The following is a 27,916-nucleotide window of genomic DNA, read 5'->3' on the forward strand; positions in this document are numbered from 1 at the left end:
CTGACCCATGCCAGAGATGAATTGTTTTCACCTTGTGGGTCAGAAACGACTCTGCGTCCAAAGCCAGACTCTTCTGCTTTGGCTGAACGTCCCCCCGCTGTGGGGTCAGCTGCTCCCAGGAGGACCAGCCATACTGGGAACAAATCTCCCCCCGCCCCACTGGCGGGAAGACCAAAAGCGAACCCTACCCCTTGAGGCTTTTCCTCACCCGGATGCAGGCACAGCCCCTGCTCCCACTCCCTGATCCTAAGTCCCAGCCTCGGCTCGACCTCTTTTCCCTGCCCAAGTTAGAGGCATGCAAAAATGGAACTGTCCACGTGTGTCCCAGCGGGAAGGTGACGACTTCGCTGTGACGAGCGGGGAAACTCGGAGCCTGACCCCTGAGAGCCTGCGCCCCTGGAGACACATCACTGCACAACAGAGAGGGGGCGAGGCCGCGTTTAACGAGGGAGATGGGGGCTCGTTCTGTGCGATGACTCCCACTTGGAAGGTCTCTGTCGAAATGGCGAAGCCAGGGTCTCTGGGACGGTCCCCAGATCACCAGGGCACAGCAACAGTGGCCCAGACTCCGTGCTCAGAGGTGGGGGGTGCTCCCTGGTCTCCTCGCACCTGCATCCATGAGATCAAGTCACACCCACAGCCGCCCCCCTTCTGGCGCCCCTGTGAGGCTGGCGGCCACTGAGCAGAAGGGGACGTCCTGCAAATCGCTCAGTGACACAAGGTCTTGAGCACACACCTAGGCCACTCGGTCCCCTCAGATGTACCCTGCAGCCTCCTGGGGGCGGGGGAGGGCGGTGCTAGCCCCTGTCCCCTCCCATGAGCCTTGCATGAGGGCTCTCCTCTCTCCTCTCCCGGCTGCCACCAAAGCGGTGACCTTGTTCCCCTCTCTCCATCCTTTACATTCTCCCTCCCTTTCTGTTTTCAAAGACGGGAAAAAGAATTTCGACTGGGAAGCATTTCCAGGGCTGTTTCGGTCGGCCGAGTGCTGGGTCTTGCGTTCGCCCTTCTCCGCCGGCCTCGGTGGAAGGTGGGTACAGAGTGATTATCTCCTCCTGACAGGTGAAGTGCTGACTGAGGAAGCCCCGAGGCCGGCCAAGGTGGACACCGCTGCGGCCCAGGACGTGGTGATGGGGTGATGGGGGCCCAGCCAGCACTGAGCGTGGAGCCCGGCGCAGGTGCGCAGGGCTGAGGCCAGCCCTGTCCTCATTTAACTCTTAGGAGCATCAGTGGGCAGTCGAGGAATGTCGTGGGCACCCGGGCTCTGGGGCACAGGGACCTGTCCCGCGATGACCCGCGGGAGTTCCTTCTCCCGACGGCCTGGTCTCTTGGAAAATGCCCTTGGCTTTATGGGGCCAGGGCATGGGACAGGGAGGAGCAGGAGGTCCTGTCACGCCCCGTGGAGATCTGAGTGACCCCACTGTAGAGTGGCCCAGGAGAGGTGGAGCCAGCGGGTCTCAGGCTCCAGCACGACCAGCCTGGGTGCTGGCTCCACCTGCTCCCCCCACAACCCCCCTCCTGGATTTTGTTCCAGGCCACCCCACTTCCCAGCTTCCCTGCAGCTGAGACCTCGTGGGACCAAGTTCACCGATGAGTCGCACGTGACGGGGTGCCGGCTGCTGGGGAAGGGTTGCTTCCAGACACACGGTCACCGCCCTGTCTCCTGGCTGCTTCCTGTGCTTCCTGCCCAAATGCAGAAGTGAGGGGTGTCCGTCTGGTGACTCTGAGGATGGCAGAGCCTAGAGCTCGACGGAGCCTGGTCCCCGGTGCCTCTCACACGGCTCAGCCGGCCCCGCCGCTTGTGGCCTCGTTCTATAAGGAAATGAAACTGCATCGGCCTCAGTGGCTGTGGCGGCCGTAGTCAGGGCCAGCCGCGCAGAATCCCAAGTCTCAACGGTCGAGGAGCCATCGGAAAAGCGGGGCCCCCTGATGGCCCCCGAGGCCTCAAGGCCTGTCGGTCTTGGGCCTGGCCCCTTCCCCCATCACATGCCCAAAGCCTGGCTCCGACCCGCAGCCCCTCCCCGGGGCCCACTCACCCTGGGTCTCTCCACGCCTACCAGGCACTCATACTGCAGCCTGCCACTGACCGTCAGGCAGACTGCGGGACAGTCCAGAGATTCCTTACCTCGCGCCTGCCCCTCGCAGTGGCCACGCCCAGCCACCTGTGTGGCCTCAGGGTAGCCCTGAGGTGACTATGGCAGCAGCTGCTCCTTCCAGGTCAATCGATGAGACAGCAGTGTGTGAAGTGACTTGCTGGGGACGTGTGGCTGGTGACAGGTGGAGATGGAACTAGGGCCCTGTCCAGTTCCCCAGGGACATTCCTGGGTCCTTGTTCAGACCTGCCGAGTTGGGGTTTCTGGCGGAGGCGCCCCAGGCTCTGCATCATCGAGCACCCCTCCCAGCCCAGGTGTGATTCTGCTGTACCCCCAAAGCACACGGATCTCTCCCCAGGGGTGAGAGTCAGACCTGTGGGGTGTCAGCTGCAGCTTCCACCCACCGACTGAGCCCCCGGTTCCAGGCAGTAGCTCTGAGCCAAGCACTTGAGCAAACAGGTTCTTACTTGGGGGGCAGTCCCAAATCCTGGGGCCCAGGCCGAACCTCAGGCCTGGGAAAGCCGAATCCCTGGGCAGAGGCAGGGGAGACCCAGGCATCGAAATTTTTAAAGTCTCCCAGGTGATTCTGAGGCTGGGAGCCACCTGTCCCATGCTGCGTAGGTCCCCCTCAAACTATCAGACCTCAGAACTCCCTGGAGGGCTGTTAGACACAGATGGCTGGGCCCTGCTCGGCTTCTGACGGCGCAGGCCTTGGCGGGGTGTGAGAATTTCTGTCCCCGAGTTCCCTGGGGCTGCTGCGGCACGGTGAGAGCCACCGAAGCGGAAGGCAGAGGGACAGAAGTGACACTGGGAGTGGTTCCATGTGGCCGTGGCGACCACTCTGGTCCTGTCAGGTGTCACATGCGGTCTCCAGGGACGAGTTCTCCCAAGTGGCCCCGCTGGGGGTGGGAACCCAGCTCCTGTAACATAATTACCTCGACATAGGTGGAGAGTTGGGGCTTCGCATGTGGGGTCCCCAGGGGTGGCCGGGCAGGGCGTGCACTGCACAGTCCAGCGGCCGCAGCGCAGGTCCCTGCCAGCTGTGCCTCACAGCCCTGCCAAGCCCAGCAGGCTTCCCGCTGACAGCTCGGTGTCGCCGTGGAGATTTTCACAAGGCGCCTCGGAAATCCTGCACCTCCATTTTTCTAATGTGTCTCCCCTCCTGCCCCTGGCCAGCTCTGCAGGACCTCTACCTCCCTCGTGGCCCCTGACCCTCGGAAACCTCAGGTTGGGACGGATCTGGCTTGTGTCGTGTGGGGGCCTCTCCCCTACACGGGGCCAACGGGGGCCTCCATCCTGGGAGCAGGTGCTCCTGGAACTGTCTGCTCTGCCCACTGGCCTTGGCACAGGCCACTCGGTTGGGGCCGAAGCACATGGCCTCCCTCCTCTGCCACTTCATACTGCTGATTATTCCTCCTCCACGAGGAGATAAACTGCTTGAGGAATTTGTTTTCGATGGCAACACACTCGGAGCATCCAACGGAACTGCGGGCTGAGTCACCAGCGCTGGTTTCCTCTGAGCCACCCCTCCCCCACCCCACCCCCACACCCCGTGGCCTGTTTGGGCTTCTCCCTTTCATGAGGCACTCCCCAGCCTCACATACGTGTCCTGGGTGTTTCTGCCTTGTGACTCGGGCCCAGCTGCCACCACATTCCTGCTGTGACACTTGGCCGGTGCGAGTGGGCCGGGGGATCTTATCAGAGGGTGAGAACTTGCCAGCTCAGAGCCCGGCTGGAAGGGGCAGAGGTCCCCACCCTGCCCAGCAGCTTGCTTCTCCGCAGAGACAGAGGGCAGGTGGGCAGGGGACCCAGAGGAGCGAGCATCAGCTCACCGGGGGGAGCAGGGCCTTTGCCAGGTATGAAGTAGTAGGGGAAGGAATGTCCAAAGCAGCTGACACCTCCCACATTTCTACCTCCAGGCTGGCCCTCTCCCCTGAACTCCAGGCTCATAAATCCAGCTGCCTCCTCCCCGAGCCAGCCCTCCCGTTTCCGACCCTGAGAAGCTCTCTCCAACACCTCCACCCGCTCCATCCTTTCTCGGCTTGAGCCAAAAGCCACGGTGACACCCTTGACTTCTCCATTTCTCTTACCGTCTGTTTCCAAAGCTTTGGCAAATTCTACTCGTGGTTTTTCTGCACCCCTAAATATGACCACGTGACTGTGGAATGTCACCGCTGATGCTGGCCAGGGCCCCATGGGCACCATGAGGAGCCCTCCCCCTCTTAAACCCCAAGGCTGAGAGAAGAACCTGTAATGGCAGGGCGGAGGCAGCTCCTGGGAGCACTTACAGACCTGGAACATGAGGGGACAGGGGCCTGGCAATGTTGTTCTCCAAGCCCTGGGCTCGGGGCAAGGCCTGGGGGGGGCGGGGCCTGGCTCCAGAAGCTTCCTGAGGATGGGAGGCTCAGGGAGCTGTGCTTCTGGAGACCTTGGTCTGAAGAGGCCAGACTCCTTAGTGGCACCTCGCTCAGCCTCAGCTAACCGGCCAAGTGCTCACAGAGTGAGGTCCGTCTCATTTCTGTGAAAAAGGCAAGTCCCACCTTTCGCTCGACCCCAGAACGGGAAGGGGAGGGGGTGACAGAGGAGAGGACGCGCACGGCCCAGGTCCCCTGGCAGCAGCTCAAGCTCCGGAGCTGCCGCCCGCTGCAATTACTTGCTACCGCCTTTAATTTCATGCTGTGAAGCCACGGGTGATGGAAAAAGAAATTGGTCCCCATGGGCAGAACGCTTTTCCGATATGCGTGTGTTAGCAGAGCTTCCGAAGGTGTCACGAGCTGAACGGGAGGCAGCGCTAGAGGTGAGAGCCACGTGCGGGGTGGGGATGGGGGACAGGAGGTCAGGAGGGGAGATGGTCAGGAAATACTGCTAGCCGAGTTCTGAACATTTTGGCAGCTGCCTTCCCTGGTGACCTCCTGACTTGTCCCTCCTTTGAAATCCATCGGTGCTGAGAGTCCGTCACACAGATGTTCTCCCCTGAGAGTTTTGGTGCAGGCGCCCCTCGCCTCCATAATTGATGTGTGTCTAAAGCAGGGGTCCCCCACCCCCGGGGCCGCAAACAGCAGGAGGTGAGCGGCGGGCGAGCCAGCGAAGCGTCATCTGTATCTGCAGCCGCTCCCCTGCACCAGCATCACCGCCTCAGCTCCGCCTCAGATCCTCAGGCATGAGATTCTCATAGGATCACCGGTCCCTGGTGCCAGAAAGATTGGGGACCGCTGGTCTAAAGACTTCTGTGTGCATTAGCTTTGTTATAAATCAAACTGTTTTAAATGCACCGAGATGGTTTGCTTATTGAGATATTTCAATGACAAAGGCTCTCTCGGAAGCCGGTTATACTCAGGCTCATTCATGTCTCCTTTTCTAAACAGCCTGGAAAATATGGCCGGGACATTTTATGGTTCACGCCCCCAGCAGAGAAATTCACTTACAGAAGAAAAAAGACGTTTTCACAGTGGTTTCCAAATGCACACTCTCGCTCTCTTTCCCGCCGTGGGACTAATTCCCAAATGAAATCCTCCCCGGGAGGAAGTGTACGTCCAGCTGGACCTGGCGGGGAGAACCCAACCCCACCCGCCTGACACCTCACGCAGCTCCTAGGCTCCCATCAGCCAGTCCCCAGCCCCGATCTGCGGTCCCCTCCAAGACACTGCCACGTGTGCGACGGTTAACGCGGCTTTGCTTACGGCAGCAGTTTTGAGAGAGGAAAAGAATTTCGCTGCGTCGTCAGTGGAGAAACAGAGGGAGAAGTTCGACTTCCACCCCTCTTGGCAGTATCGTATGCCTCTTGTAAACCACGGAAAAGCTAGTGGAGGCTGAAGCGGGGCTGGAGTGCCTCCTGGCTGTGGAGCTGCAGCTTGCGAGCCTCGCCCGTGTCAGGTGTCAGTAGGAGCCACGTGGAGAACGCAGACTTCGATGTCCACTTGGCAGGAGGAAGGCAGGTCCCGCTTTTGCCTTCATCTCATAAGAAGCCATCTGAAACAGAGGCTTCAGGCGAGATGCAGATTCTCCCTCGCGGGCAGAGGGGCGGCCTGGGAGACACTCTTTTGCTTTGAACCAACTTGCGCTAAATGAACAAAAAAATCGGTTCGTTTCTCAGATTAGGAAACTCAGGCCGAGCGGAGGCGAAAGCTGTGGCCACGGTCGCCGGGCTGTGAAGAGGTTCGAAGCCTGGCTCCAAACGCCCATCTTCTGACTCAAATCCAGAGCGGGGGGCCGGAAATAGGCAGGATGGCTCCCCCGGGCCCCACGCTGTGCCCTGGCCCAAGCTCAGATGCCGGCTCTCAGGGAGAGGAAGAGCCTGAGACAAAGGAGATCTGTGGGGAGCTGCAGGATAGGAAATGGCTGGGATTTTCCCTGCCTCCTGGCTCTGCCTGCGCCCAGCAGAGGGGCGGGAGACGCCCAGCCACGGCGCCGGCGACGGGCTCCGGGCAGCAGAAGCCCCTGCTCTGCGGGATCTCAACATCCAGGCAGGAGGCCAGGCAGCCGAGACACCGGGGTGCCATGCGATCCTGCAAGCGCAGCTGCCGGGGGGCCTGGGACCCCCCGAGAAGAGACCCCCTCTGACTGAGGCCTGAGAAAGGATGCACAGGAGTGAGCTGGGTAGGGCGGGAACAGGGCGTTTCCCAAAGTGAGAGGCGCACAGGTTAGCCTGGGGGCCAGACTGGAAGTGGGCGCGGGAAGCCAGGCAGCGAGCTCGGGGTCCCACGCTGACATTCTCTTGTTCTGCAGGCGGTGGGGCGCCATCACGGGTTTGTGCACGCGGGGAGCCGCAGTGTTGTGTGGTTCTGGAAATGAGTCTGGCAGCTGGTTGGAAGGAAGGGGAAGGATGAGGTGGGGGACACTTGGAGGGCTGTGCTGCAGCAGCCCAGGCGCCGTGTGACAAGGTCGAGGCCAGGGCACTAGAGAGGGAGGAATGGCTTCGAGAAGTGTATTTGAAATATGTCTGAACAAAATATTTTGTAGGCAGAACGAACAGGCTTTGCCGTGGGGCTCCTTCGTTGATTTCCGGTTCCCCAATAGCCGGTGGCCAGCTTCCTCCCAATAAATTGCATAGGCCTGTGTGAAGTGGGCTTCTGTCACTTTCGACCAAAAGTGGCCTGACAGTCCTAGGCGAGGAAGATGTGTCCTTTTGAAACACCAGACTTGACTCCTCAAGGATCACCCCGAAGGAGCCCAGAGGCACAGGTGAGAGAAGGGACCGGTCCACCTACATCCAGTCAAGGTCAAAATCCTCACTCTGACATCAAGTGAATGAAAGAGTTAAACTCCAAGGACGCTTATCACAATAATTAAGCCCTATCAAAACTAAGCGGCCATCACTCTATGATAACTGGACCCTCCAATGTCAACCCCAAGGACTCATACGCAGCTTCTGGGTGTCACTCATCTGTGAGGCTGCTCTGTGTGAACCTACTCATCTGTGTGTGGCTATGACTCAGGCCTGCATGTTGACCTTGACTCTTCGCTTGAAGGTTTCCATCACAGCTGCCCTCCCAAACCAGGAGCGAGGATTGCAGGTGGCTGACTTGTCATAACACCTCTCCCCCGCCCCAACGCGACTCAAATATTTAAAGCATTCTGTTTTATCCTTTGCCCGGGATTCCACAATTCTTCCTTAGATCTTTCCCCCAACTCAAGGAACCCATTGTCCCCGGTGCCAGCTCTACCAAGTTCTCCACTGTGACTGTGATACATCTCACCTTCCTTCTGCAGTCACCGACTCCCCAAGGACTAACCACATCTGGCACTGTGTGGGTGTGTGGGGACAGGAAAACCAGCCTTCTCCTGGCTTCATGGGGGTGGGGGGTCTCCCAAGACCCCTGACTCCTCAGAACTGTCAGGCCTCTGCTATGTGCCAAGGAAGACAATGTTGGCAAAATGGTGGGGGGTGGGTGGAAGGAAGAGGGAAGGCAAGGTTGTTCTGTGTCACCCCGTTTTCCAGTTGGATCAAGGGGACACATCCACTGCTGGCAGGTCCCAGAGGTGGCTTTGGGGCAGAAGAGCCTCAGCAGCTGTGAGCGCCAGCGCTGCAGATCAAGGCACCAGCACTGCTCCTACGGTGACCAAAGATCACCTTGGGTTCAGTGTGTGTAACCTCTAGGCAGACTTTTGTCTTTTCTTGGCAGCCCCACGCAAACCACGAGCCTCCAAAGGCGTTTATTAAGCGCCCGTTTCATCTTTGTCTACTTCGATGCTGGACCAAAGAGATACGTTTAAAAATTTTACTCACTCATGTATATACCCTGCCCATCATTTCCAAAACGGGTGACAATAAAACCACAGGTCCACGATGGCCCGAGAGAAAGGAGGACAAAGGCAGAGAACCGTGCCCAGCCTCTGCCTTTCAGGAAGGTAAAACCTAAGATCTCACTCTCTGGGTGTCTTTAAACTTCCTTAAGATGGAAGGACACTTTCATTTATTTCTGTAAAGCTCCCCCCGCCGCCATTTGCAGCTGCTCTGAGGGTCTGTCCGCGCCTAGAGAACCGCCCTGTTGCAGGCTGCCTCTGTCTGTCCTCTTGCCCACAGAAAGCCTGGGGAAAACTCTGCGTCTCAGCTGACAGGTCATCCAAGCTGCACCCTGGCCCGGTTTGCGGTGTGTTTTGTTTCCCTTATGGAAATAAAGGTGAAAAACGAGAAGGAACCCCCCACCCCCACCCGCGACACACCCCGACACACGTGACGGCAGTTCACCACCATGCCTGGCACCCTGAGCCACCAAGATGAGCACAGCAAGCTGTGCCCGTGGGGGAGGCAGCTGCAGACCTGCAGACCCAAACAGTGCCTGGAAGCAAAAGGGGAAGCGGAAGGAAGCGGGAGGTGCCCCCGTGGGCCTCGGACGGTGCCCGCCGGCCACCCTCAGGGACCTGGGGGCAGGGTCAAGCGGTGGACGAAGCCACTGTGCTGGCATCGTGGCCGGCGAGACCAGAAGGGGCTTTGTTCACCTCCGTCCACTTCTGTTGACTCTCCATCAACCTCAAAAACGGAAGACGCAAACGCTTCCTGTTGGTTCTCTCAGGGGAAAATGTTTGAGCAGAATGAAATCTATGATCAGGAGAGGGGATCAACTTGTGCCACGCTGTGCCCTGTTTCGCCATCGCCTGAAGGCACAGGGTTTGAACTTTTGTTCTGTGCTCTGTTTACTGGACTTCCTTCAGTCTCGTTTTTCTTTCTTTATAAAACGGAGCTAGGCAGTAGCCACTGCCCAGAATCTCAAAAAATTAAGTGAAATAAAATAAAAACCACATAACCACGCTCAACCACGTGTGCATGAATCCGCACTCATACACGTTTACAAATACGCGTGTGTGTCCTCTGTGTCCCCTCCCTGCAGAGCCTGTAGGGTGTCTGACGGTGGCTCAGATTCCTTCTGGGAGGACAGCTGTCCTGGGGCCCGCTGCCTCCTCCCCCGCCCACCCCACCCCTGCCTGGCAGCAGCTGAGGCCGACTGGGATGGGCCAAAGCTCGAGCAGCTGGTCGCAGACGGGAACTTGGAGGCCTGACCACGGCACACCGCTCCCCGTGGGGGCCCCAGGCCTGGAACGAACACCGGCTGGCGCAACCCTAGCAGGCTGGCCTTTCGGGCCTGGTGGGAAGTGAAGCCCGCCTGAGAATGGAGGGAGCGCGGAGTGGAGTGGCGGGAAATGACGGGCGCCATGGCAATGTGGCCGTCAGTCTGCCCCTTACCCTGGCTTTGAGGCCAGCTTCCTCCCCGCTTGTCTTCACCCTCCTCTTCAGCATCTCCACCTCCCAGCACATTGGCAAATAACGAGAAAACAGCAGTGCCCGGTCCCGAGCTCCCGCGGCGCGCTGCACAGGCTCCGGGAGCCTCCGAGCATCGTGCTTCGGCCCCGGGCTTGGTCCCTCCTGCCTCACTCCCTGCACCTCCTCGGTCCCCCGGGGCTGGGCCCTCTCATCGTCCCAGCCTCGGCCCAGCCCGCGCCTCGCTCCACCTCCCGCTCAGCGCTGAGGCATCCCACGTGTCACCTGCGCACGTCGTTGCGTGTACGTGCGTGCGTAGAGACGTACGTGCGTAGAGATGTAGATTCCAAGGGGCGGAGCTACGCCTGACGCGGAGGGAGCGCTCAGAGAACAGGCGTTGAACCAACGATCGAACGAACGAACGAACGAATGAATGAATGAATGGATGGATGGATGGATGGATGAGGAAGCAGAGGCTCAGAGAGGGCGAGCAACTCATCCAGGGCCACAAAAGCTGGAAAGTGGTGGAGAGAGGGTTTAAACTCCATTGTGTCTGACTCGGAGACCCCCGACAGTGTCTGAGCTGCCATCCTCACTCCTCCCTGCTGTTCAGAAGCCCCCTCCTCTTGCCCCACGCACCTCCACTGGGAACGCATTAGGTCTCTCTGCGCATCACACACCCCAACACCCAGGGGCACGAGGTAGGGCTGCGGGCGGGGCTCAGGGGCCCCAACAGCCCAGCTTGTGTCCTTTCTTAGCCAGATAAACCTGCTTAATGGAGACAACGACCATGTCACTCTTAAGCGGAGAGGGCAAGGGCAGAAACAAGACAGAACATTCCCCTGCCGGCTCCCTGCAAAACCCTGGAAGCCTGTGCCCGGCCTGCCGCTGGCAGACAGGCCAGCCAGCTCGACCCGTCTTGCAGACCTGGAATCTAGGTCAATTTCCTGCCTCCCCACCGCCTCTAGAAGACAAGCAGGCTTTCTCCTAGGGTCTCAGAGCAAGAGAAAGGGAATGGCAGGGGAAAATGTTTGAGTTGGACCCACACCCTGCCTGCTGCTGTCAGAAATATTTCATTTTAGACCCAATATAATTTATGAGATGCAAATGGATTTAGCATAAAAAAAAAAAAAACTTGGAAAAGGCACAAAGTGCACCTCACACCCTTGTGCTCAGGCGTGTTCAGGGCTCCATTAATCATCTCAGACAAAAGAGATTTAATCTGAAGCTGGTCGGTGAGGACAGCGCCCGCACCTCTCACGGGGCCCAGAAGGCCGGGAGCAGAGCAGCGGGTGCTGGCCGTGGGCCTGGCCTCCCAGCGGCTCCAGGCCTCGGTGCAGGGCACTCGGTGCAGGGCACTTGTGTCTGAGTCACGCAGTAGATGAAATTACAGAGGTTCCTGCTCATGATGAATCAGAAAGCAGAAGCAAGCCAAATATTTGGACAAGCCTTGCCCCGCACGGAGCGGGAGAGAGACTTAGCAGCCAGCAAGCAGCCTGCCAGCAGCCGGCCCAGAGGTCGTTTCTAACCAATTGCCACCACAGGGCAGGCTCAGGAACAATGCTCTGCTGTCCACCAAGGCTCCCCGCAGTGGGACCGGGGACCAGCACGAGCATGGGGTGGGGGGGCTCTGCCCGGTGACTCAGTCTTGACCTTGGAGGAGGGGGCTTGTCAGGGTTCCGCGTGCGAGGTGGGGGTTGGAGAAGCTTCACTTTGAGTCACGCCATCCGCCTTCACTTTCTGGGAGTCATGGGGCCAGCAGGCAGCGTTTCCTGCAGCAGCGCGAGGAGGTGGCCACGCAGCCCGCCCGCCCCTCCTGCCCCGGCGCTGGCGCGGGATGCGGCAGACACAGCGGCCACAGAATGGGGAAGGAAATGGCGCCCCGCGGCCAGGCTTTCCTGCCGTGCTGACTTTCACGAGGGGCCTAATTGCTACCCTTTGTAGCTTCAAAGCTAAGACTTTTTCAGGACTGTTCGGAACAATAAAACCAGGAATGACAATGATGCTTTAGGTTTGTCTGGAATCTTTATTCATCCTTTTCTTTTTTTTTTTTTTAATTAACTTTGGAAAGAGCTTGACATTCTCAAGGTTATTTTAAATCACCTTCTCCCCTTTACAGGGGCTCTCCCAGGAACTAAACTAGCCTGCATTAAAGAGAGAAACCCCCTACGAGCTAATGGTAATATTGATGAATAACAGTAGTAGCACACAGTATGCTGCAGGCTGACTCTGTGCTAGGTAGGCCCTGGCTCCATGTTTTCTCGAGAATGTTCTAAGTCTCCTGAAAACCCGGGCAAGGTGAGGACTATTATGTCCTCGCTTTGCAGATGAAGAATCAGGTTTGGGGAGGCTACACAACTTACCCAGAACCTTACGGCTAGTGGGTTGCACAGAATTGACACCCGGGCAGTCAGACGACCAGATTATATTCTACAGCCCAGCAGCATTTCTGGTGGGTACACAAACCCATCAGCAAAACGACCTCGGGGACAGTTTCAAGCAAGACCTACAGTTCTAGCCCTTAACTGAGTGACTAGACCTTAAAGAGACGAGACTCGACGGTTGCATTTGGGAGCCAGGCCTGCTCTAGAAGCTTGAGGAAGGCGTCCTCAGGATTGTGGGCTTCCTCTGAGGCTGAATAGTTCTCATGGGTTAACCAGAGACTAGCTCACGTGGGCCAGTCCTGCTTGCCCGGAGACAAGACTCAGCCAAGATCCTCCTCACCCAGACACTCTCTGAGACAGCAAGGCCACCGAGCTCACGTGGAGAGCAGGCCAGAGTCACAGCGCCCGGTCTCACGAGCTGTGAGACTGCTCCCAAACCGCGGCCACGTAGAGCTTCAAAACTTGCCCTAAAAAAACCTGATTTTATTATACGCTGAGATTCTGAGTCAGGAATCAGACAGGGGTATGGAAGGACCCACCTGCTTCATGAGGTCTGAGGCCACTCAAAGATGTGAGGACAGAGGGTGATCCACAGCTGGTGGCTGGAATCATCTGGAGATTCACCTGTCTGGGGTTGGTGCTGGCTGTCAATTGGGACCTCAGCTGCGGCTGTCACCAGAATACACACACGTGGCCTTCTTATGTCACCCGGGCTTCCTCACAGCATGGAAGCTTCGGGGGACCCAGGCTTCACACATAACAACTGTGTTAGTTCCCTAAGGCTGCCATAATTCATCACCATACTGAAACAACAGAAACGTATTCTCTCATGGTTCTATGGGCCATTGGTACAAAATCGAGACATGAGCAGCGTTGGTACCTTCTGAGGGTGATGAGGGAAGGGTCTGTCCCCCGCCTCTTTCTTCGGCTTGCAGATGGCTGTCTTCTCTCTGTGTCTTCACATGACCTTCCCTCGATGTGCATCTCTGTGCCTAAATGTCCCCTCTTTCTAAGGACATCAGCCATTTTGGATTAGGGCTCACCCTACTATCATCCCTGTGACTTGATTACCTCTGTAAAGATCCTATTTCCCAAGACGGTCATGTTCTGAGGTGCTGAGGGTTAGCACTCCAAGGTATGCATTTTTTTTTTTTTTGGAGGGAGGGTCAAGTTCACACGTAACAAGGACTCGGAGGCAAGTGTCCTAAAGGAACCGGGTCAAAACCACATGGCCTTTTTTCTGAGTATCCTTGGAAGCTGAGTTTCATTCTATTGGGCACAAGCAAGTCACCAGATTCAAGGGGAAGGGCCCCACCTCTTAGCTGAAGGAAGGTCAAAGAATCTGCGGACTCTTTTTTTTTTTGAGGTAGGTGTTCTCTCTATTCCCCTCCTACAGGCTGAGAAAGCAGACTTGGAGCGCTGACGTAACTTGCTCAGGGCTGGACAGTCAGTGCCAGCGTCAGATCTAGTATTAGACCTTAATGTGGTCTAATGGATAACAGTAGATTTTAAAACTCACCCGGTGTCCTCACACAAGTTCCACTCTGTGAGCCAGGATTGCCTCCTTTATGCAATGACAATAATAACATCCACTTCAGAGTTGTTTTAAGGATCGAACGAACCCATGAGCCTAATGCTACGCCATCGCTAACCAACAAGCTATAAGATTTTTTTCCAGCTCTAAACATACATAACCCATAGTAATGCAATGACCGGATGATAACGTAATGATGTATGTTCTTATATGGGCAAAGATGATTTCATTTATCTTTTTATACCCGAGCCTACTTTCTGTCTTTAATCCCTATCTCTCCCTGATGACAAAAATTATAATCTCGTCATTTTCATGAAAACCCAGTAGAACTCAATGATTTCTCAATTGAGGTTAAAACTCGTTGCAACTTAGAGTTTTATTCCTGAGATGACAGCTCAGTTTCACAGAGGATTTATGGATCGACACGCCCAGAATACGCCTGGTTCACGATGGTGGTGGGGACAATACCAGGTCTTCCTAAGTCCCGTTTCATTTCCTCCTCCTGGTCACACAGGAGGACTACATTTCCCAGCCTCCCTTGAAGTTAGATTGGGGTCATGTGATCACTTCTGGCCAGGGCGGGCTCTATGGTGAGATAAAAGTTTGCCATTTCTTCGCTGGAGCAATAAAAAGCTTTGCAGTCCTCTCTTCTCCAGCTGGGGCCACCGTCAAGTTCATAACTAAGCATGTCGGATCCCTGAGTCATCACTTGGAAGTGGACCCCTCAGGAGGAGCTGCAATGGGCCAGAACAAAATGAAGGAGAAACCACGTTTCATGTGTCAAGCTACTCTGGGGATCTGCTTATTATGCAGCGTAGCCTATCCCATCCGGACTATATCGAGAGTCACCACATGCTGGCCCCCATTGACATTTGATGTTGACTGTCGACATTGATTTCTGCTGGTATCAGTTGAAGCAACCATTACTACCTCATGTCAATGTTTACAGGATGGAACAGATCTCCACGTGGCCTCTGGTTTGCACGGCCCCGTCTCCCACTGATAACAGTGTTTTCTTGTCACACTCCCAGCATCCCTTGGGCCCTGCTTACTGCCACATCTACCTCAGGGCCACACCAGGCTTTGGCTGCTCTCCCAATCTCTGTAGGACTGCAGGAGAACCAACCCAGGCTCTTTCACTCACATGTCCCCATACTCAACTCTTCAACCATGAAGCCGGTGCTTCCGCACCCTTGGATTTCCCCAGACTCGTCTTTGTCTCCCCTTGAGCCTGAGCCTGAGCCATTTTGGCAGGACAAAGGAAATCACTGACCTCTCTCTTCCCGTTCTTCTCCTTGCCCTTAGCAACTTGAATCGGATCGGCATGGTAGGCGGCTTATTCAAATCCTTCTCCTATTCTCTTCCCATTCTACTCTTCCGGGAAAAAATTTCACGCTGCAATTTATTCAGGGTTCCTTAATTTTTTTTCGTTTGAAACTCAGCGAACCTTTTGCTTTTCAAGTAGCTTCACTCTCTGTGATGGTTGATTTTATGTGTCCACTTGAGTGGGCCACAGATACTTGGTCAAACATGATTCCGAGTGTGTTTGTGAGGATGCTTTGGATGAAATTTACATATGAACTGGTAGACTAAGTAAAGCGCACCGCCCTCCCAAACACGCATGTCCCTCGTCCAATCAGCTGAAGGCCTGACTAAAACAAAAAGTCTGACTCTCCCACGAGTCAGAGGGAATTGCTCCAGCCCGGTCGTTCAGCTGGACTTCAGCCTTATTCTGTATTTGCACTGGAAATTGCACCATTGGCTCTTCTGATTCTCGGGACTTCAGACTCAGACTAGAGTGACACAAGCTCTCCTGGGTCTCCAGCTTGCCACCTGCAGATCGTGGGACTTCTTAGCCTCCATAATCACACGAGTCAAATCCTTATAATAAATCTCTTTATATGTACATATATGTGTGTGTGTGTGTGTATTATTAACACTTGTATGCTATTGGACTGTTTCTTTCTCTGGAGAGCCCTGACTAATAACCACTCTTGTAAAAAGCCTAGGTTCACATGATTATTTTCTCTTTTATAAGTTTTAAAAGTCGATTTTGAAACTCCGAAGCCAAGAATTTGATTCCTTGGCATTCGTATTCGGTTGCATCTTCTCTTTCTCGGGGAAAGGGGACCCCTGGAAGAACCAGAGCCACGAGGCAACATTGGAGAATGGAAGGAAGATCCTCAGTCTTTATCTCTGAATGGGATTGCACTGCCATAATAAGGAACATTTGCATCATGCTGATGTGCGTTACTCTGCTCACAGCTCACGACAGCCTCTCATGTAGAAATCACCTATCTTCGACAGGTGAGGAAAAGGGTTTAAGAAGGGCAAACAGCTCGCCGAAGGTCAAGTGGCAATGCCTGGACCTGGAGAGGGTGGTCTTTATTCAGATCACGTGTTGACACAGCTGGATAAAGAAGCCTCTACAAGAAGAAGGCAAAGCCAAGTGCACGGAGCCAGTGCAAGCTGGGGCAAGCTCCAAGTACGTGACTGTGCCCAACGAAAGCTCAAGAATCCTCAAGCCTAGCATGTTTACAGGCGTCCGCTGCAACAGGGTTCAAGGGAAGAGACAGGTAAGCTCCAAGACTGTACCTACTCTCCTCTAGTCAGCGATGTACCCTGCCCCCCCCAGGGTCCTAGGACAAGAAATCAGATCTGCTCTTCCTCGCCATCGGGCTGGGGAAAAACAGTGTCACAAAGACAGAGAACAGAAGAGACGATGAAGTGCTAAACCAGGTGAAAGAAACTCTAAGCAAATATGGATGCGGCGAGGGGGAAAAAAATCAGTATGTGGTTAAGGCCACCTGGAAATCATAGATGTCACACATCTGGGTCACATAACTGAAGTCGCTCAAGGGTCGTCTCTGTATGACTTTACAGAACTCGTAATGACTGGGAGTTCTATTTTCTGTTAGTGATATGGGGAAGAGGCATGAGCGCTATGCAAATTGACTAAATATTAAATCACGTTGTATTCAGAGTGGACGATGTGCTGCCAGCTCTTGGGGAAATTTGAGAACAAGGAAAGATTCTGAAGTTACTAACAAATTATACACCTGCGCCTTTTACGCTGCAGACCCAGACCATTCAAAGAAAACAGCAACGTTTCGCTGCAGTTCATAGAAATGAAGAATCCCACGTAGACTGAATTCCTTGAACTCTTGGGGTCTCATTCTCTGGCTTCGTGAGCCCACGTCTCTGCCTGTGGAGCGTCACTCCTTCTCGAATACACTTTCCTTTGGTCTCTAACTCTGGCTCGTGCTTGAACTCTTTCCTACACGCAGTCAAGGAAGGACCCTCCTCCTTCAGCGTAGGACTGAGTCCCCACTCGGGGACATTCGCCCATCCTGCATCATTAGTAACTGGCAAGAGAACTTCTCTTGAGCAGCGGTTCACTTGGTGGGATAAAGTAAGTTTTTAAGCAAATGGCTTTAAAGAATCTAAAGGGTGTACCCAAGCCTCAGAAGATGGCTCCTTCAGAAAGAGATAAAAGCTCAGGAATTTCCATAAGGAGGACCTTATAAGAGAAGGGTAATGAGGTCAGACTGTGCAGGGAGATGGAAGGAAGGTGCCCGAGAAGACAGAAGCCCCACAGGGTGCGAGGGAAAAGGTGCTTTGGAAGAATTTTGTTTTCTGAGGATTTTTTCAAATAAAAATAGCATGCGTCGTGTGATGTCCCTTCACCAGGAACCACAAAGCCTCAAGGAAATGACCAAATGCCCAGAGAGGGGGCATTTTTTGTGGCAATAGTGAAGGATGCAAGACTTTTAGATCCTGGTTGGAGTGGAGCTGAGGCCCAGTCACAAGCACGTGATCGTACCTGCCTCACGAGACTGGCGTGCGGGTTGAAAGTAAGTACTTAGCATCTGGAACATCTGGCCAAAAACACTTCTTGAATCCGAAGACGCTCTGGGCCAGGGCGAGGTAGGGACTTAAAGCATTAGCTCCTGGAGGAGCAGGGATCAAGGATTAGTTCATTCTGTACGTACAGTGTCTAATCCAGTCAGGCAAACTCAGATGCCGACATTACTAGTGGATTATAGCACTGTTTCTCCGTGAGGCCAGACTCAGGCTCAGAATCCTTCTCGGCCGCGCATGCCAACTAGGCACCCCCAATGGAATGCTGATGTAGGAGATTGAATCAATCTGCCTTCCTCGGACTGAGCAGAGGCCATGGATGAGCTGAGATATGGTGGGCTTTTACAGTTTTTCTTAGGTAAGATTTTTTGAAAGAGTTCAGTTCGTTGAGGATATTTTTATTGGGAAATTGCACATAAAATCCATATTTCCAGCTTCTCTTAAAAAATTGGAATTTCTAACAATATTGGGCCCACTCTCCCGCTCGGTGACGATTGCCTGCAGTTGAGGAGCAGGTGTTCCCGTGAAGGGTCATGTGCTGGCCGGTTCGTGGGTCCCGCATGGCCCCTGCTGGCATTTTGAATCATCCCCACCCCTGCCTCTCAGTCTAAGCCAGCTGAGCATGCGCACAGGAAGGGACTCTGAAGACAGCTTGAGTTTGAGTCCTGCCTCTGCCGCTTAGGCATCACATGACTCTGGGCAAGACCCTTATCTTTACTGGGCCTTATCTTTCTCATCCGCAGAATGGGGGACAACAATCACCTGCCACCCGAGGTGACTGTGAAGGTAAATTGGAACAGCGCCTAGCACACAGGAATCACTAAAGTTGAATTATCATATTTAAGCCTTCGAAGTTTCTATAAAGTCTCAAGAGCCTGTCTAGAATGTGGCATCGTAAGTCCTGCCATAGGTGAGAAACGGAGGCACGGAAAGGCCAGACAGTGTCTCCAGACGTGGGAGGACTTGGGGTCCTTGCTGGATGAGGGTCTCGGAGGCCACTCCGGGCCTCGGGAACAGGAGAGAAAAAGGCTTGTTATTTGACTTCACCGTTTCAAGGGTGGAGGCGGACCCATCTTTGTGAAGCTGATTAGAGTAGAGATGTTGGCTGGATTGCACACCGAAGCCATGGAAGAAGGGGCCAGGGCCACTCTCGTGACAACTTTAATGGGGTAGAGATGTTTTTGAAAAGCAAAAATAAACAAACTAAAACCCACAGCACCAAAGGAAGCCCAAGGGCACATGTCATCGACTTCCTCCTCCTCCTCAGCTTCCCTGGCAGCTTCCCCTCCTCTCCTGAGTGACAAAGGAGGTGCCCTTGACTCTGACACTCAGTCTTCTGCCTCTCACCGAAAGACCCTTTCAACCTCTCCTCTTGAAAACATCCTGCTGCCTCTTGGGGACCCAGCTTGTCCACGTTGGCCTCTGCGGCCACAGGGAAGATCGTTGGTGAGGACACGGCTGGCGCGGGGGGTCTGGGCAGCGCCTCACGCAGCCAGGGAGTACATGAAGGTCATTCAAAGAAAGGGGTTGTCATAGGAAAAGGAGCACGTCTTTCCTCCCCGGGGAGACCGAGCCCAGACTGCTTCTGACCCACACATCTTGTTCCCTGTCTCCTTGAGAGAACAAAAGGCCATAGGTTCTTGTTGGGATTCAGCCAGATAGGTCCCGAACGCCCATTGGGCCTGTCCTCTCTCCAGCTTTGCCTGCTTTGTAGGTTCTGCAGGTGAGAGAGGGTGGGTCTGGATAGACACACGAGCACCGCAGGCGAGGTGGGGGGAGACCCCCGTGTGGAGAAGGTGGGAGACACGGGGCCTCCGGATGGCCCAGCCGGCCCCTGCCTTCAGGAGCTCACGTCTGGTGAGAGAGATGGTGTGTGTTTCCTGACAGGAGGGATGTACGGTGTCCAAATATTTTTCCTGGAGCAGGAGAGAGAGTCGGGTGGAGAGAGTGTGGAGGAGGGGCGGGCGTTTGCCAGCAGCTCGAGGGGTGGGGGTGGGGGGGTGGCGAGTGGCTCGCCAGCACGTTGGGCACAGCTGTCAGCGGTGCATGCAGCACGTGCCCGAGGGGGAAATCTGAAACAGCTCCTGCGAGCGGCCCCACCCAGCTCAGAGCCAAGCAGCAGAGGAGCCAAGGGACGCCAGCCTTGAACCTCTCAAGGGAGACAAGGGATGTTTTGGGCCAGGGTATTCGCAGTGGGTATAAAACTTACAGTTACAACTCAGAAGGGCAGGACAGTAAATTTGCATATTTTCTGCAGTAGAACTGAACTCTTTGAAGAGCTCCATTGTCTACCTAATAGCAGGGAAATGAGCCTTATCCCACCAGGAGAAGAAAATGGTCACGCGCAGTTTACGATTTAGTGCGGCCAACGCAGTCTCTTTCCCAGGAGCATGGGGACGCCTGCGTGCAGCCTTGTCACCGGGGCTGGGGCCTCTGGTTGGCGCTCCAGTCTCCTTTTGTTGGCCAGAAGCAGGGCAAGTGCCCTTCGTTCCGGAATTCCCAAACCCGCTGGTGTTCCCTACCTCCCTCACACCAGGGACAGGGGGACAGGGGGACAAAGGCCACACACTCGAGTCTCTCTTCGGACTCTTCTTTATGGCAGGAAATTGCCCGTGTGCTTCTCCGTTCCTATTTTACAGCTTAAAATCAAAATTCTCCACTTATATATGAGGCTTCTAGCGGAGTCGCCGAGGCAGGGAGAAGCGTGGTGGGTGTGGGGGGCTGCGGGGAAGGGATGAAAGGTTGTTTAATTGTTTCAGAGTTTAGTTTGGGAAGATGATGAGGTTCAGGAGATGGATGATGCAGAGAACTGCAGAACACTGTGAATGTACTTAATACTATTAAACTATATATACACCGAAAAATGGTTAAGATGGTAAACTTCATTAGCTTTATTTTCCCACAGTGGAAGTAAAACTCCATGTTTAGTCTTTTTGGCTTTGGTTCTTGATATGTAACAAGATGCTCTTTGGAATTTTGAAGACTTTTCTCTCTCAAGTACCTGGCTCTTACGTAAGATCGAAAGACTCACTCTCATTTCTGGAATGGACTTCAAGAGCCCTTCCCAGGTGTCGCGACAATGTGCATTTTATTTTGAATCCAATGATAAATAAGCTTAATCCTCCCCTTGATAAACCAGGACGTCACTGACCAAATGTGAAAAAAAGAAAATTCGTCAATTAATTTTAAATGTCATCTGTTTTCATTAACCGTGCGTCAGATGTCTTGAGGACGGTTAAGAGATTTGAATTTAGTCTGTCTCTGAGACTGGTTGAGACATGAGAGTTTGCATCAGGAGGTCTCACGTGTGGTGACTGGTAGGGCCCCTCAGGGGAGCGTTCAGAGGTGTGATAATCCCTCAACGAAGAGAGGTAGGAGGTGTGATGACCAACGTGGCAGCTAACCTATTTATTTAGGTATTTAGGGCACCTCGCCTTTCCTTTCATTCAGCTCAGGAAAGACGTCATTCCATAGTCCCCCGATGCCATAGTGTATGCGTTTCCTTTCGCGGCTGTAACAAATTACTGCAAACTTAGCGGCTTCAAAGAACACAGGTAAATCACGTTACAGTTCTGGAGGTGAGAAGTCCTAAGTGGGTGTCAATCACAGTATCAGCAGGGCTGGTTCCTTCCCGAGGCTCTGCGGAGCATCTGTTTCCTTGCCTTTTCCAGCTTCTAAAGGCCGCCCGCATCCCTTGGCTCGTGGTTCCTCCCCATCAATCAAACATGGTCCCCTCGGCTCTGCTTCCTTGCCAGATCTCCTTCTCTGACTGCCTGCCGCTCTCTTTTAAGGACACCTGGGTGGTCCAGGATACTCGCCCGTCTCAAAATTCTTAACTTAATCATGTCCGCGATGTCCCTTTTGTCACGCAAGCTAACATAGCCACGGGTTCCAGGTATTAGGGCACGCACATCTTTGTGAGGGGTGGTCCATTATTCTGCCTGCCATGTATTGTTGCTGTCGAAAACTCAGCCATACATTCTACAGTTACTCCCTTGCAGGTAATATATCTTTTTCTAATAATTGCTTTTAAGATTATATCTTTGTTTTGGGTTTTTTGAGCAGTCTGCCTGTGACGTGTCTGGGCGTGATTTTCTTTGTATTTATCCTGCTTGCAGTTTGCTTAGTTTTTTTAATGAGTAGGTTGATTTTTTTTTTTCTTTTCTTTCTAATCAGTTTTGGAAAATTCTCAAACATTCTCTCTTCGAGTGTTGCTTCTGCCCCATTCTCTCTCTGCCCCACCTGGGCCCCTAATGATGACACATTAGGTGTGTGATGGTGCCCCGTGTGTCTTTTATATTGTTTTGTTCTTTTCATTCCTTTCTCTCTCTTCTTCAGCTTGAATATTTCCTCCTGGCCTTTCTTTGAGTTCACTCATCGAGTCTGCTAAGTTCAGCAGCTGTCGAATCCATCCAAGAGAGTCTGGTTTCAGGTAGCCCGTATACGGTTCTAGGGGGACCTTACCTCACGGGGCTGATTCCTCGGGAGGCTGTCTGCAGGTCAGCGGCTGAGCTGTTACCTCAGCGTGGATGCTTCTCCCACCGCTTCCTGCAGCCACATCCAGGAAGGCCCGCTTCTTCTCACGTGCGAGGCTGTCAGCGGATGGGACCAGGCCAGGTATGGGACGCCCTCTCATCAAGGACACAGGAACTTGGGGTGAACCACAGAAAGGTTAGACATTCTAAAGAAATGGCCTGGACTCCAAGACAGCTCCATCCCCAGGAGAGAAGAGCCCAGCACAGCACTCAGGAGATGGACCAATGACGCCATTCCCCCCCAGGGAGGCCCAGCAAGCATCTGCAGGAAGGATGGCAAGCACCTAGGCCACCAGCGGAGCTGGGCAATGGGGACAGGGCGGGCAGTGGGAGCAGGACCTGGCTTCGCGGTCATCCGGTTCTGTTTGCTGGGTTGAGGAACAAGCCTCGGGTCTGACTGCTGCTCAATCGGTGAATATTTGGGGAGTGCGCGCCTCAGAATTCCTACAGTAAAGCAGGCAGGGACTCAGAACTGTTGACATGTGAACACTGATGTCAGACCTACAGGCTGGGCGGAGAGAGGTGGGCTGCCGAGTCTGCTTTCAGCAGAGAGGGGATCAATGTGCTTTCAACAAAGTGACTGAGCCCAAAACGACATCTCCTGTGCAGAGGGTCAGTGCGGCCCTTCGTCCCAGGGCCGGGAGCGGGGATGGCTGCTGGCCACACTTGAGAAACAAGGAAGCAACCCCGAAGAGGACAGCCTGGTCCTTCACAAGGGGACGTCCACATTTGTCATTGAGACAAGAGAGGGAGCTGCATTATTTATGAACCGGCTCAGCCCAGAGTTAACGAGGAAGGAGGAGGCCTTTAGAGGGGAAAGTGGTTTCAGAAGCATCCGTGTTTTGCTGAAAACACACACACACAAACAGTGATTTAGGGTGTGCTGAGGTTTAGAACCGGAGATGATTTTAGTGCATTTGGAGACCATGGGAGGGGGGATGAGGGTGTGGACAGGGCAGGCAGAGGGATAGGGGGTGATCCTGCAGGTTCTCTCAGAGAGGAGGCACCCCATGGGGACACCTCCTGGGTATAAAAGAGTGTGTGTGTGTGCATGTGCGTGTATACACTTGGAATGGATCAAGGGGCAGAGGAAGCACCCCCACCCACCCAAATTGCAGACCCTCTGGGACTTGTGCCTGGCCAATCTGCTGTAAAATTTGGACCAAAACTTTGAGAAAGGAGCATTTTTAATATATTCTTTTTTAAATTAAGGTGTCATAAATTAAGGTATAAGGTGTTCGGTTGGTAAGGTTTGATAGTTGTATATACCTGTGTAACAAGCATCACCAAAAACAAAATACAGAACCCATCCACCATCCAGAACTTTCCCCCATTCCCCTGACCACTTTTTGACTTATTTCAACATAAATCTATTTTGTCCGTTCTAGAAATTCATGTCAGTGGGATCATATACTGTGTTGTGTCTGGCCTCTTTCACTCAGATCATATTTCGGGGGGAGCCATCCATCTTGTAAGTTTAGCAGTAAGTGGTTCTTTTCATTGCTAAGTAATATTCCATTAAATGGATATACCACATCGAGTCGATCTGTTCAGCTGATGGGCATTTGCGTTGTTCCCAGTTCTTGATTCTTCTGAATGAATGTGACTGCTATTCACGCGTATGTACGATTCTCATGTAGACACGTTTTCTTTTCTTTTTTTTTTAGGCGAGGCGACCCTTGGTTGACCTCACAGATTGCAAGGACTTTGTCAGCTTGCAATCCCTTATTTTTTATTTATTTTTTATTTTTTACACCTACAGCACCTGGTCTTCCTAGGTGGTCTCCCATCCAAGTACTAACCAGGCCCGACCCTGCTTAGCTTCCAAGATCAGACAGGATCGGGCTTGTTCAGGGTGGCATGGCCGTAGACGTGTTTTCATTTTTTTCAGGTGAATATCTTGGAGTGGAAGTGCTGGGTCATAGCAAAGACATATGTTTACTGCTAAACAGTTTTTCAAAAGACTGCTGAACAGTCTTTTCTGTCCACTGGGTTATGAACGAAGCATAACGAAGTTGCTTTGTTATTTCCCAGCATTCATTGTATTTTGTTTTTGCCATTCTGGAGGATGCGAAATGGTGGTTTTAACCTGCCTTTCCCTGATGGCTAAGGGTGTTGAGTACCTTTTCACCTGCTTATTGACCATTCACATTATTTTCTTCATGTGATGGCTGTTGAACTCCTTTGACCATTTAAAAAAAAATCTGGCATTCATCCTTTGGTTGTTGTTGGTTTGTAGGCATTCTTTATATATGCTGGACCCTCCAAAAGACGGCTTTTAAAAGTAAAATGGTAGCTAATAGTCATACTATTGCTGTTCTCTGAAGTGAATACTGCCACCCCTCCATCCCACTTCAAATCCTATCCCTTTGGGTTCCATACTGGGTTTAAGATGAACCCACTGTGACCCAAATGGCAGAAATGCTAAATCCTACTTAAACACAACAGCCTCATGAGGTTCTCTTTCTTCTGATAGCAGAAAATAAAACAAATGCACAAATAAAACCAGCTAATCTTATTGCTGCAAGGTAAATTCTCTCCCATTTAAAGACTTACTCTCTTTTGCATAGTCACTCAGATGGTTCAGGATTTAAATGAACTGACCAGAGTGTTAAGTCCCTTAAACATTTCTATTCTCTCAAAAGTCTCCCTGTCCTCACAAATGGAGGTCCGGAAGTTGCCTATGTTCCTCATGGCAGCCAGGTAGAGATACTCCTGGTCTGCTCTCTGGCCTCCAGTTTCAAGTTGGACCACGCGGGAGGCACTCGGCGTTGGCCCATCAGTCTCTGGAGGTTGGCCCCATCCCTGGATCCGTGCTACTCCTGACCATGACCGTGGCCTTGTCTCCTACCAGGCTGCCACCTCTTCCTCTGCCCCCTCCCTCTTAGCTCTACTGCTCCCCACTCCCGACCTACATATAAAGTTCCAGATCTCACAAAAGCCACACACGGGTCCCAGAGTTCCTGTCTGCCTAAAGGTGCTACGCCAACATTTTTCTTCTGCCGAAGCCCCCTCCCCCGCCCCCGCCATGTGAGTGTGGGTCACCCCGAAAGGCTGGGAGGTACTCTCTGCCTGGGATTCTAAACCAGAAGTGAAGCACAAGCTTTTGCAGCCTTCTTCAGACCACATGGTATACCCATAATCTCACCCTGCATCCTGAATACAGTGGCGTAATCTAATTTTGCCAACTGAAAATGTCTCTAATCTCTGCTCCCCCCTCCAACAGCCCAGCCCAAGAAGCACTGTTCCCTTTCCTGGGGGCCCCTCTTGGGTCATGTTGCCCACCCTCCCCTACTCTATAGGATGTAATAAAAATGCTCACCCTCCACTATCATTATGTGTAAAAGAAATCTATTCGAATTTAGGAAAATCTTTTCTCTCTCAGCAGCCCGGTCTCGCCGTTGAAAACTTGGCTTTCGGTCTGATTGTTTCTGAGCTTGTTTGGATGTCTGAAGCTGGGCACTGTCTCTTCATTCCAATTTCTCCTCTCTCCTTCATTCCAGCTACGACTTCTGAAAGTTATGGAAACCATGGCTAAATAAGGGAAAATCGCAAAGGAGGAGCGAGAAAAGCAAGCACACTAATATAATTCAAGGTATTAATCTGAATGCATGTCAGCGGCGGCAGCTAGGAAGGACTTAGTCCCTCCTTCAAAAAATAAAAATAAAAAATCCTTCTATTCCTGCATTCAGCTCCAACTTTAGAGCCTGCCCTGGCCCTCTGTCACTGGATGTGTCGCTGGATATCTCAGGCCTTACCCCTCAAATCCCCTTCTTGGCTCCTGTTCAGGTGTTAACTCTGCACCCAGCATCAATCCATTTCCTGCTAAAGGATTTTCTTTAGCATCCAGCTCCGCGGGACCCATCTGCTTCTGGGCAACAAAGGAGCAGGAGGGAAGGCACCCCTGAGACGTCCCCAGACAGATTTCGTGACAATGCAGTCGAGCCTCACTAAATCTGGGTGGGAGAGCTCTGTGACAGCCAGCCTCCAGCGTGGCCATCAGCGATGCCCCCTCTGAGTATTCATGCTCTTGTGTCTCAGGTGTGGCCCATAAAATAAATGAGCGTATGTTATTTCTGAGGCGAGGTTGTAAAAACCTTTTGGCTTCTGACAGTCTCTCTTGGGTCACTCACTCTGGGAGAAGCCAACTGTGATGCTGGAGGACACTCAGGAGCCCTGTGGAAAAGTCGACGTGGCAAGGGACTGAGGCCTCCTTTCAAAAGCCACGTCTTGGAGGCCGGCCCAGAATCACAGTGGCAGGCTGGTGTGGTAGACGGGGCTGACCCATCAGCCCTACAGAGCATAAAAGAGGAAAGAGAGGCCCAGAACGGTTCGATGACCCATAATGTCACACATCTATCTGGTCAGTGCCCAAGCCACACCTTGACTCACAGTCTCATTTTAGATAAACTGATTGATCTTAAGCTCATGGTGGTTTCTCAGACTTCACTATTGACATTTCCTGTGCACTGCTCGCCACCCTATGGAGCCTGGCAGTGCAGGGCGCCCAGACCTCCTACCGCAGTAGGCGGGGACTGTGGCGGGGCATGAGCGCCCTGGGCTGAGGGGCGACATGGCTGAAGGCCCAGTGGTAAGAAAATGCATGGCATTTTTGGGAGATTCGTGAGCTGTCCACTGTAATAGAATGTTGGGGCCACATAAGGGTTCTTTGAATACGGTGTAAAGTGAGGCTTCCCGGAGCCTACGCTGAGGTTGCTCGCGCATGCGTCGAAACCCCTGTCTCAAGTTCATCACAGGCAGGGCCTCTGTCCTTGAGGGGAACCCGCGCCAAGCAAACGGCACACCTGGGAGGACGTGTATCCTCACTGTGCAGTCCAAGGAGAGATGCCGCTGAAGCAAGAGGCCGAGTGAAGTCAATCTGTCCACTCCTTCTTGATCAGAGATGTTTCTAGAACAGCGTGAGGCTGGAGGGCAGTGAGGAGAGGCCCCACAACCGAAACTGATGACCCAGGAACGCTGAGCTTTTTGGAAACTTCCTGAGCGGGCTCTCAACAACCTCTGAGTCTGAGCGTCCAAGAACAGAAGCCGAAGCCGCCAGCGCGGATGGAAACGTATCGATTCTCTGGGTTTCATTTCAACTCGTTTTCCTTCACGGCAGCATTTTTCCTCCCAGGAAAGCAGAGAATTTCCCAGAATAAGGGTCCTGGCTCTTCTAGATGACCTACCGACAAGCGTTACTTTTCAAGGCCGTTTGACGGTCACAGGTTTCTTGCTAATAAGTTCAGAGATGTACCTACATCAAGTTCAGATGGCCCCGAGTTCTTCAAGAGGAACGGAGAGCCTGGCTGGAGGAAGGACGGGTCACCATCTCTGGTCACCGCCCCATCGCACAACCTAGCGCATATCAAAGCCAGGATATAACCCCAGGCAGCCAGGAGGGTATAAATTTTGCAGACTCATGCAGACAAATAACTTACTTTATTTTTCTATAATCGAACTTAGCTCCCAAACTCTTGTTTCTGTTCAGTCACTACTAGATTTTTTCAGTGCCTTTTGGGTAAAAACTGAATTAGTCAGCGATTATTATTATTATTATTATTATTATTATTATTATTATTTTATCTCATTCCTCTTTCCTTCTTTCTTTCCAGGCTGTTAAGTTAGAGGAGGATGCATTGTGGGTTAGGTCATGTTGCCCACCCTCCCCACTGGGTGGCTGTGACCAAGATGTCCGATGCTCATTGTCCTCTGAAGATTGTCGCTTACTCTGCTTACACCTCTCTCCGTGGCCCCTTCCCGCTCCAGTTGCCAGATCCAAGCAAGACCCTCTGTGTCCACTTTATCCCACCCCCAAG

The 27,916-nt window shown here is 53.1% G+C and overlaps 3 long non-coding RNA genes and 1 other non-coding gene across 4 annotated transcripts; 1 reads left to right on the forward strand and 3 right to left on the reverse strand.

Annotated features, from left to right (window-relative positions):
• Positions 1–516: 516 nt before the first annotated feature.
• Positions 517–3,626, reverse strand: LOC120587342 (uncharacterized). The gene is made up of 2 exons (XR_005648931.1): positions 2,123–3,626; positions 517–1,809 (listed from the first exon to the last, which is right to left on the reverse strand). It is a non-coding gene; the product is annotated as an uncharacterized LOC120587342 (long non-coding RNA).
• A 9-nt stretch (positions 3,627–3,635) lies between these two features.
• Positions 3,636–5,660, forward strand: LOC120587341 (uncharacterized). The gene is made up of 2 exons (XR_005648930.1): positions 3,636–4,887; positions 5,456–5,660. It is a non-coding gene; the product is annotated as an uncharacterized LOC120587341 (long non-coding RNA).
• Positions 5,661–11,022: 5,362 nt separating this feature from the next.
• Positions 11,023–15,260, reverse strand: LOC120587343 (uncharacterized). Its single transcript, XR_005648932.1, has 3 exons — positions 14,978–15,260; positions 12,710–14,438; positions 11,023–12,637 (listed from the first exon to the last, which is right to left on the reverse strand). It is a non-coding gene; the product is annotated as an uncharacterized LOC120587343 (long non-coding RNA).
• Positions 15,261–23,853: 8,593 nt separating this feature from the next.
• Positions 23,854–23,972, reverse strand: LOC120587365 (5S ribosomal RNA). The gene has a single exon (XR_005648948.1). It is a non-coding gene; the product is annotated as a 5S ribosomal RNA (ribosomal RNA).
• Between the last annotated feature and the right edge of the window lie 3,944 nt (positions 23,973–27,916).

The sequence above is a fragment of the Pteropus medius genome, unplaced genomic scaffold (assembly GCF_902729225.1).
Source record: "Pteropus medius unplaced genomic scaffold, Ma_sr-lr_union100, whole genome shotgun sequence".
Lineage (NCBI taxonomy): Eukaryota > Metazoa > Chordata > Mammalia > Chiroptera > Pteropodidae > Pteropus > Pteropus medius.